Source organism: Bombus affinis, unplaced genomic scaffold (genome assembly GCF_024516045.1).
Source record: "Bombus affinis isolate iyBomAffi1 unplaced genomic scaffold, iyBomAffi1.2 ctg00000658.1, whole genome shotgun sequence".
NCBI lineage: Eukaryota > Metazoa > Arthropoda > Insecta > Hymenoptera > Apidae > Bombus > Bombus affinis.
Window position 1 is genome coordinate 37501 of NW_026109262.1, and position 10000 is coordinate 47500.

The following is a 10000-nucleotide window of genomic DNA, read 5'->3' on the forward strand; positions in this document are numbered from 1 at the left end:
TCCTTCTTCGTGCGCTTCCTCCGACTCTGAAACGTTCTACGTATCGTAAGAACGACGGCGGGTTGTCGAAGGCACCAAGGGACAGAGAGAGACAGAGGTAGAGTTTCGTAGTGTCTCCCGTGAACACGATAGTTTATATATCGAGCATGCGTACGAATTGCACGGTCTCGACACGACCGCGACGAACGCCGACGAGCGTCCAACAATCGCTCGTACGTCGCGTACGTTCTCTCGCGTCCGCTCTTGTTCGTATCCTTCTTCGTGCGCTTCCTCCGACTCTGAAACGTTCTACGTATCGTAAGAACGACGGCGGGTTGTCGAAGGCACCAAGGGACAGAGAGAGACAGATAGAGAGGAACGACACGCAACGCAAGCAGTCTTAGGTTTACGTGAGCAACCCTCAGCCAGGCGTGGTCCAGGAATTGTATCCGTGGACCGCAATGTGCGTTCGAAATGTCGATGTTCATGTGTCCTGCAGTTCACACGTTGACGCGCAATTAGCTGCGTTCTTCATCGACCCACGAGCCAAGTGATCCACCGTTCAGGGTAATCTTTTCATATATTTTTTAAAACTCTTGTACTCCATGTACTCTTAATACTCGGTTCGAGCGAAGCCGAGATCCGACACGACCGACCAACGGGAATCGGACGCGCAGAAGTCGCCGGAAGATCGACGACACGAAAACGTTCGAAAATGAAATCCGACGAACGCGCGAAGATACGCGCGTCCGCCGGCCGGGCGAAAAGTACATTATGATATATAACAACCATCGAGATCGAAGCTCCGTTCGTCAGGAAACGACGGGGATATAACACCCGATTCTGAATCCTCTGTGCAGCACACGATCTCGCGAAGAAATACGCACGGTGGCTAGCCCATATATATATATATATATGTGTGTGTGTGTATATATAATACGATATGCATTCCTCTCGTCCAATTATTCAAGAAAAAGAGCGTGCGCCTCCATCGTTCGGGTGATGTAAAGATTCGATGGGACTCGCGCGACCCTCGGCCTCGAGCGGTCTTTCCTCCCAATATCCAGAAGCCGAGCTTTGAAAAAACTCTAGCGACGGCACGGGTGTCCGACTCACGACATCGAGGCTTCGAAGTCGGCGATCTCCTCCGAACGGATGGCGATCGCGACGACTCAAAGCGTGAAAAATCGACGAAAGAGAACACATCTCCGTTCAGGTGATTGTTTTTTTTAAAAAATAAAAAAATTCGATGGGACTCGCATCCATCTACCTCGCGCGGTCTTTCTTCCCAATATCCAGAAGCCGAGCTTTGAAAAAACTTCAGCGACGGCACGGGTGTCCGACTCACGACAACGAGGATAGACAGCCTGCGGTCCCCTCTGAACGGGTTATATGCGACGAACTAGACGAAACTTTAGTCGTTCAGGTGGTATAAAAAAAAAAATTCGATGGGACGCACGCGCAGCCGTCGTCCTCGAGCGGTCTTTCTTCCCAATATCCAGAAGCCGAGCTTTGAAAAAACTCTAGCGACGGCACGGGTGTCCGACTCACGACATCGAGGGTAGACAGCCTGCGGTCCCCTCTGAACCAACTTCGGCTAGACTAGTTACGAATCGTTGCTACGCATCGTCATCATAGTCATCGTCATCATCATCATTATCATAGCGGGCCAACATCCACGCAATGCGTTTTCGTTCTAGGTTACCCGATCCACGAGTATGTTACAAGTGGTTTCGTTATTTCGAACAAAACGACATACGAAGAACACACGCCCTATGGGTAGGAAGCACGTTTCGAGAACGACCGAGAGCGGTGAAAGAGACGAAAGGTCGACGCGCATAAGGTATCCATGGATCTTCGAAGAGAACCTTCGAAGATATGTCGGTATCCTTTCTACATGCGCGACTCGCTACTCGTACTTTCGCTCTCGTCGACTCGTTTTAGTCGCTTCGTTCGATCCCAAAGAGGAGTCTTCGATGTCCCGTTGCTAGGAGGAGAGCAGACGCAACACAGACCACGAAACATAGAAGAGAATAGGCGAGCATGATCTCTCCGACACGAGGCACTTTAGAGATTTTGTTATTCGTTTGTACGGTCTCCACGACGCAAAAAAAAAAATACGAGATCGTGGCGGCGGGTCTTTCTGTATACGGCCTCACGCAAGCGCCTCGATCTCATTTCTCTTTACGGGTGGTTTCCATTCGTAATTTTTCGTTCGATATTCGTGTCAAAGTTTAATTTTCGAAAGCTCAAGTTCCCATTTATAGTTTTATTATAAAATCATAATATTCGCAGACGGCGGGTCTTTCTGTGTACGACCTCACGCAGGCGCCTCGAATTCGTTTATGTATGTATATATATATATATATATATATATATATGTATCTCTTCATCCCGATGATCGAGAGAGAGTGCCACCTTCTCTTCATATAGTTTCGTAGCTGGAGGGTCGTCTCCTCCTTATGTCTTTTCATCATTTTGCCAACGGAGTAAGCCACGCTCCGGGCGAATTTAACTGTTCTTTGTTAAAGTATATAGCTTGTTGATACGTCGTATATACTTTGGTTCGTCGATATAGGAGGAGTACGGCTCCTTACCGACTTATACAGTTTCGTATTTTTCAAGTGTTCAAGTCAAATTCTTTAAGTTTTTGTGTTATATCGTTAATGATCCTTCCGCAGGTTCACCTACGGAAACCTTGTTACGACTTTTACTTCCTCTAAATGATCAAGTTTGGTCATCTTCCCGGTAACATCGGCAATGCTTATCACATTGGCCGCGCACCAGTCCGAAGACCTCACTAAATCATTCAATCGGTAGTAGCGACGGGCGGTGTGTACAAAGGGCAGGGACGTAATCAACGCGAGCTTATGACTCGCGCTTACTGGGAATTCCTCGTTCATGGGGAATAATTGCAAGCCCCAATCCCTAGCACGAAGGAGGTTCAGCGGGTTACCCGGGCCTTTCGGCCAGGGAAAACACGCTGATTCCTTCAGTGTAGCGCGCGTGCGGCCCAGAACATCTAAGGGCATCACAGACCTGTTATTGCTCAATCTCGTGCGGCTAGAAGCCGCCTGTTCCTCTAAGAAGATTTGTTTGTACGTTGGTAGTAAAAACCCACCGACCGAAGCCGGGGGCCTTCGAGATACCATAAGTTACGTCTATTTAGCAGGCTAGAGTCTCGTTCGTTATCGGAATTAACCAGACAAATCGCTCCACCAACTAAGAACGGCCATGCACCACCACCCACCGAATCAAGAAAGAGCTATCAATCTGTCAATCCTTCCGGTGTCCGGGCCTGGTGAGGTTTCCCGTGTTGAGTCAAATTAAGCCGCAGGCTCCACTCCTGGTGGTGCCCTTCCGTCAATTCCTTTAAGTTTCAGCTTTGCAACCATACTTCCCCCGGAACCCAAAAGCTTTGGTTTCCCGGAAGCTGCCCGCCGAGTCATCGGAGGAACTTCGGCGGATCGCTGGCTGGCATCGTTTATGGTTAGAACTAGGGCGGTATCTGATCGCCTTCGAACCTCTAACTTTCGTTCTTGATTAATGAAAACATTTTTGGCAAATGCTTTCGCTTCTGTCCGTCTTGCGACGATCCAAGAATTTCACCTCTAACGTCGCAATACGAATGCCCCCATCTGTCCCTATTAATCATTACCTCGGGGCTCCGAAAACCAACAAAATAGAACCGAGGTCCTATTCCATTATTCCATGCACACAGTATTCAGGCGAAGGTAGCCTGCTTTAAGCACTCTAATTTGTTCAAAGTAAACGTATCGGCCCACCTCGACACTCAGTGAAGAGCACCGCGATGGGATATTAGTTGGACCGCCCGCGAGGAGCTAAGCCCACCGATAGGACGTACCACATAATGCCAGTTAAACACCGCGAGCGGTGAACCGACACTGTGACACACAGATTCAACTACGAGCTTTTTAACCGCAACAACTTTAATATACGCTATTGGAGCTGGAATTACCGCGGCTGCTGGCACCAGACTTGCCCTCCAATTGGTCCTCGTTAAAGGATTTAAAGTGTACTCATTCCGATTACGGGGCCTCGGATGAGTCCCGTATCGTTATTTTTCGTCACTACCTCCCCGTGCCGGGAGTGGGTAATTTGCGCGCCTGCTGCCTTCCTTGGATGTGGTAGCTGTTTCTCAGGCTCCCTCTCCGGAATCGAACCCTGATTCCCCGTTACCCGTTACAACCATGGTAGGCGCAGAACCTACCATCGACAGTTGATAAGGCAGACATTTGAAAGATGCGTCGCCGGTGCTAGATGACCATGCGATCAGCACAAAGTTATTCAGAGTCACCAAAACAAACGATGGACGGACAGACGAGCCATCCGCCACCGATTGGTTTTGATCTAATAAAAGCATTCCTACCATCTCTGGTCGGAATCTGTTTGCATGTATTAGCTCTAGAATTACCACAGTTATCCAAGTAAATGTAGGTATGATCTAAGAAACCATAACTGATTTAATGAGCCATTCGCGGTTTCACCTTAATGCGGCATGTACTGAGACATGCATGGCTTAATCTTTGAGACAAGCATATGACTACTGGCAGGATCAACCAGGGATCTTATAATATATTCCCAAAAACCAGCATTTTCGTTTAAAAGTTCTCTCTGTGTCGTAGGTGGGACGTAAGCACCGTACGACGAGACTTTTCATTTTATATATATATGTAATATGACTTAGAGAGCAACGTTCCATGGTTCAGTAACAACGTCACTCAGCCACTTTAATTCTCCTCCTCTCTCACCATCATATATCGATACAAAGATTCATACTTCACAGAATTATTTCTGTTTGTAACTTTTCTCCTCCAACTTCTCTCGTAGAATATAACTTAGCGGTAAAGCACGTATACGCATGCTGGACATACCGTAAGAATATTCTTTTATAAGCTTCAACACCTCTGTAGAGACGCGTTACCAGAAGATAACGCACTCTACAGAACGCCAAAAGGACCATCGTGCAGCTACAAATAGCTTACAACCGATGGTCTCTGCAAGAATGGCTACTCCGTAAGTACAAGCACACACGCATCCAACTTTTGTCAAATACGTGCACACAGGTCACCAGCTTCCCGACTAAGGGGAAGCTTGCCACGTTAACGGTCATTACGTCCTAGACTTCGACCCGCGGCGCAGCAGTGTAGAGAAAAAACCAGTACGAGAACGGAGGAACAGTCGAGAAATAGCGTAAAATACACTAAGACTCGAGGAGCGGTGACTGAATTCTCAACCGAGGCCGTAGAATAGCCACGCGCCCAGCGCTGTTCCGACCGAACCGTCCGGCTCGACGCTTCTCTTATAGATACCAAGGGGCCGGCCGGAAGGCCGGCGCCGGTCGGGCTAGCGGCCGCGCGCTTATGGTGCAAAACCTCCGTAGCAACGTACCGTTCGGAAGGGACGCTGGAACTTAGTCGCTCGCACGTTCAATAACTACTATATAAAGGCGATATCCAACCATCGAAATATTTTACCACAAGCATTATTAACATATTATAAATGCATTTTTACCAAAAAATTAATTTTTTTTTCACCGAAAAATTGCATCAGTAAACATACAGTTTTATCGACTATGGACGAAAAATAACTTTATAATCGATTAAAACACGTTAAAATAACACGAAATATGTAAAAAGATATATACCTTGTAACATTAATTAACGAAAAAATTGCAAAAATATCCCAGTCGTATCAGTCCGACGGAAGCTAATTTTTCAAAAAATTCGACAAAAATGTTTAATCCGATTGTATTTAATAGAGATATAACGATCCCTGTCAAAAAAATTATACCTTATAACGCTTTTTAACGAAATAACTCGAAATAACCATTTCGGACTTTTCGCACCGGCCGAACTTCTTCAAAGTCCCAACGTCCCGTCGCATAGTTCCGTTTCTAGAAAACGTTCCAGCGACCAAATAAACGCTTAATCCCGACGTAAAACGTCGAGATACGTCCATTTGTGCAAAAATATTCCTACCTTGTAACACTTTTAAGCGAGATAACTCGAAAAAACGTGTTCGATACGGAAATTTTTCAAAGTCCCAACGAAAAAATCGAAACTTTGTAGAAGGTCTTGGGGACGACATAAACGCTTAATCCCGACGTAAAACGTCGAGATACGTCGATTTATGCAAAAATATTCCTACCTTGTAACACTTTTAAGCGAGATAACTCGAAAAAACCTTTTCGGTCTTTTCGCACCGGCCGAACTTCTTCAAAGTCCCAACGTCCCGTCGCATAGTTCCGTTTCTAGAAAACGTTCCAGCGACCAAATAAACGCTTAATCCCGACGTAAAACGTCGAGATACGTCCATTTATGCAAAAATATTCCTACCTTGTAACACTTTTAAGCGAGATAACTCGAAAAAACCTTTTCGGTCCTTTCGCACCGGCCGAACTTCTTCAAAGTCCCAACGTCCCGTCGCATAGTTCCGTTTCTAGAAAACGTTCCAGCGACCAAATAAACGCTTAATCCCGACGTAAAACGTCGAGATACGTCCATTTATGCAAATATATTCCTACCTTGTAACACTTTTAAGCGAGATAACTCGAAAAAACCTTTTCGGTCTTTTCGCACCGGCCGAACTTCTTCAAAGTCCCAACGTCCCGTCGCATAGTTCCGTTTCTAGAAAACGTTCCAGCGACCAAATAAACGCTTAATCCCGACGTAAAACGTCGAGATACGTCCATTTATGCAAATATATTCCTACCTTGTAACACTTTTAAGCGAGATAACTCGAAAAAACCTTTTCGGTCTTTTCGCACCGGCCGAACTTCTTCAAAGTCCCAACGTCCCGTCGCATAGTTCCGTTTCTAGAAAACGTTCCACCGACCAAATAAACGCTTAATCCCGACGTAAAACGTCGAGATACGTCCATTTATGCAAAAATATTCCTACCTTGTAACACTTTTAAGCGAGATAACTCGAAAAAACGTGTTCGATACGGAAATTTTTCAAAGTCCCAACGAAAAAATCGAAACTTTGTAGAAGGTCTTGGGGACGACATAAACGCTTAATCCCGACGTAAAACGTCGAGATACGTCGATTTATGCAAAAATATTCCTACCTTGTAACACTTTTAAGCGAGATAACTCGAAAAAACCTTTTCGGTCTTTTCGCACCGGCCGAACTTCTTCAAAGTCCCAACGTCCCGTCGCATAGTTCCGTTTCTAGAAAACGTTCCAGCGACCAAATAAACGCTTAATCCCGACGTAAAACGTCGAGATACGTCCATTTATGCAAATATATTCCTACCTTGTAACACTTTTAAGCGAGATAACTCGAAAAAACCTTTTCGGTCTTTTCGCACCGGCCGAACTTCTTCAAAGTCCCAACGTCCCGTCGCATAGTTCCGTTTCTAGAAAACGTTCCAGCGACCAAATAAACGCTTAATCCCGACGTAAAACGTCGAGATACGTCCATTTATGCAAATATATTCCTACCTTGTAACACTTTTAAGCGAGATAACTCGAAAAAACCTTTTCGGTCTTTTCGCACCGGCCGAACTTCTTCAAAGTCCCAACGTCCCGTCGCATAGTTCCGTTTCTAGAAAACGTTCCAGCGACCAAATAAACGCTTAATCCCGACGTAAAACGTCGAGATACGTCCATTTATGCAAAAATATTCCTACCTTGTAACACTTTTAAGCGAGATAACTCGAAAAAACCTTTTCGGTCTTTTCGCACCGGCCGAACTTCTTCAAAGTCCCAACGTCCCGTCGCATAGTTCCGTTTCTAGAAAACGTTCCAGCGACCAAATAAACGCTTAATCCCGACGTAAAACGTCGAGATACGTCCATTTATGCAAATATATTCCTACCTTGTAACACTTTTAAGCGAGATAACTCGAAAAAACCTTTTCGGTCTTTTCGCACCGGCCGAACTTCTTCAAAGTCCCAACGTCCCGTCGCATAGTTCCGTTTCTAGAAAACGTTCCAGCGACCAAATAAACGCTTAATCCCGACGTAAAACGTCGAGATACGTCCATTTATGCAAAAATATTCCTACCTTGTAACACTTTTAAGCGAGATAACTCGAAAAAACCTTTTCGGTCTTTTCGCACCGGCCGAACTTCTTCAAAGTCCCAACGTCCCGTCGCATAGTTCCGTTTCTAGAAAACGTTCCAGCGACCAAATAAACGCTTAATCCCGACGTAAAACGTCGAGATACGTCCATTTATGCAAATATATTCCTACCTTGTAACACTTTTAAGCGAGTAACTCGAAAAAACCTTTTCGGTCTTTTCGCACCGGCCGAACTTCTTCAAAGTCCCAACGTCCCGTCGCATAGTTCCGTTTCTAGAAAACGTTCCAGCGACCAAATAAACGCTTAATCCCGACGTAAAACGTCGAGATACGTCCATTTATGCAAATATATTCCTACCTTGTAACACTTTTAAGCGAGATAACTCGAAAAAACCTTTTCGGTCTTTTCGCACCGGCCGAACTTCTTCAAAGTCCCAACGTCCCGTCGCATAGTTCCGTTTCTAGAAAACGTTCCACCGACCAAATAAACGCTTAATCCCGACGTAAAACGTCGAGATACGTCCATTTATGCAAAAATATTCCTACCTTGTAACACTTTTAAGCGAGATAACTCGAAAAAACCTTTTCGGTCTTTTCGCACCGGCCGAACTTCTTCAAAGTCCCAACGTCCCGTCGCATAGTTCCGTTTCTAGAAAACGTTCCAGCGACCAAATAAACGCTTAATCCCGACGTAAAACGTCGAGATACGTCCATTTATGCAAATATATTCCTACCTTGTAACACTTTTAAGCGAGATAACTCGAAAAAACCTTTTCGGTCTTTTCGCACCGGCCGAACTTCTTCAAAGTCCCAACGTCCCGTCGCATAGTTCCGTTTCTAGAAAACGTTCCAGCGACCAAATAAACGCTTAATCCCGACGTAAAACGTCGAGATACGTCCATTTATGCAAAAATATTCCTACCTTGTAACACTTTTAAGCGAGATAACTCGAAAAAACCTTTTCGGTCCTTTCGCACCGGCCGAACTTCTTCAAAGTCCCAACGTCCCGTCGCATAGTTCCGTTTCTAGAAAACGTTCCAGCGACCAAATAAACGCTTAATCCCGACGTAAAACGTCGAGATACGTCCATTTATGCAAATATATTCCTACCTTGTAACACTTTTAAGCGAGATAACTCGAAAAAACCTTTTCGGTCTTTTCGCACCGGCCGAACTTCTTCAAAGTCCCAACGTCCCGTCGCATAGTTCCGTTTCTAGAAAACGTTCCAGCGACCAAATAAACGCTTAATCCCGACGTAAAACGTCGAGATACGTCCATTTATGCAAAAATATTCCTACCTTGTAACACTTTTAAGCGAGATAACTCGAAAAAACCTTTTCGGTCTTTTCGCACCGGCCGAACTTCTTCAAAGTCCCAACGTCCCGTCGCATAGTTCCGTTTCTAGAAAACGTTCCAGCGACCAAATAAACGCTTAATCCCGACGTAAAACGTCGAGATACGTCCATTTATGCAAATATATTCCTACCTTGTAACACTTTTAAGCGAGATAACTCGAAAAAACCTTTTCGGTCTTTTCGCACCGGCCGAACTTCTTCAAAGTCCCAACGTCCCGTCGCATAGTTCCGTTTCTAGAAAACGTTCCACCGACCAAATAAACGCTTAATCCCGACGTAAAACGTCGAGATACGTCCATTTATGCAAAAATATTCCTACCTTGTAACACTTTTAAGCGAGATAACTCGAAAAAAACCTTTTCGGTCTTTTCGCACCGGCCGAACTTCTTCAAAGTCCCAACGTCCCGTCGCATAGTTCCGTTTCTAGAAAACGTTCCAGCGACCAAATAAACGCTTAATCCCGACGTAAACCGTCGAGATACGTCCATTTATGCAAATATATTCCTACCTTGTAACACTTTTAAGCGAGATAACTCGAAAAAACCTTTTCGGTCTTTTCGCACCGGCCGAACTTCTTCAAAGTCCCAACGTCCCGTCGCATAGTTCCGTTTCTAGAA

General features: G+C 45.3%; 2 non-coding genes across 2 annotated transcripts; both read right to left on the reverse strand.

Annotated features, from left to right (window-relative positions):
- Positions 1–394: 394 nt before the first annotated feature.
- Positions 395–549, reverse strand: LOC126928195 (5.8S ribosomal RNA). Its single transcript, XR_007716419.1, has one exon. It is a non-coding gene; the product is annotated as a 5.8S ribosomal RNA (ribosomal RNA).
- Positions 550–2643: 2094 nt separating this feature from the next.
- LOC126928197 (small subunit ribosomal RNA) lies at positions 2644–4566 on the reverse strand. Its single transcript, XR_007716421.1, has one exon. It is a non-coding gene; the product is annotated as a small subunit ribosomal RNA (ribosomal RNA).
- Positions 4567–10000: the final 5434 nt, after the last annotated feature.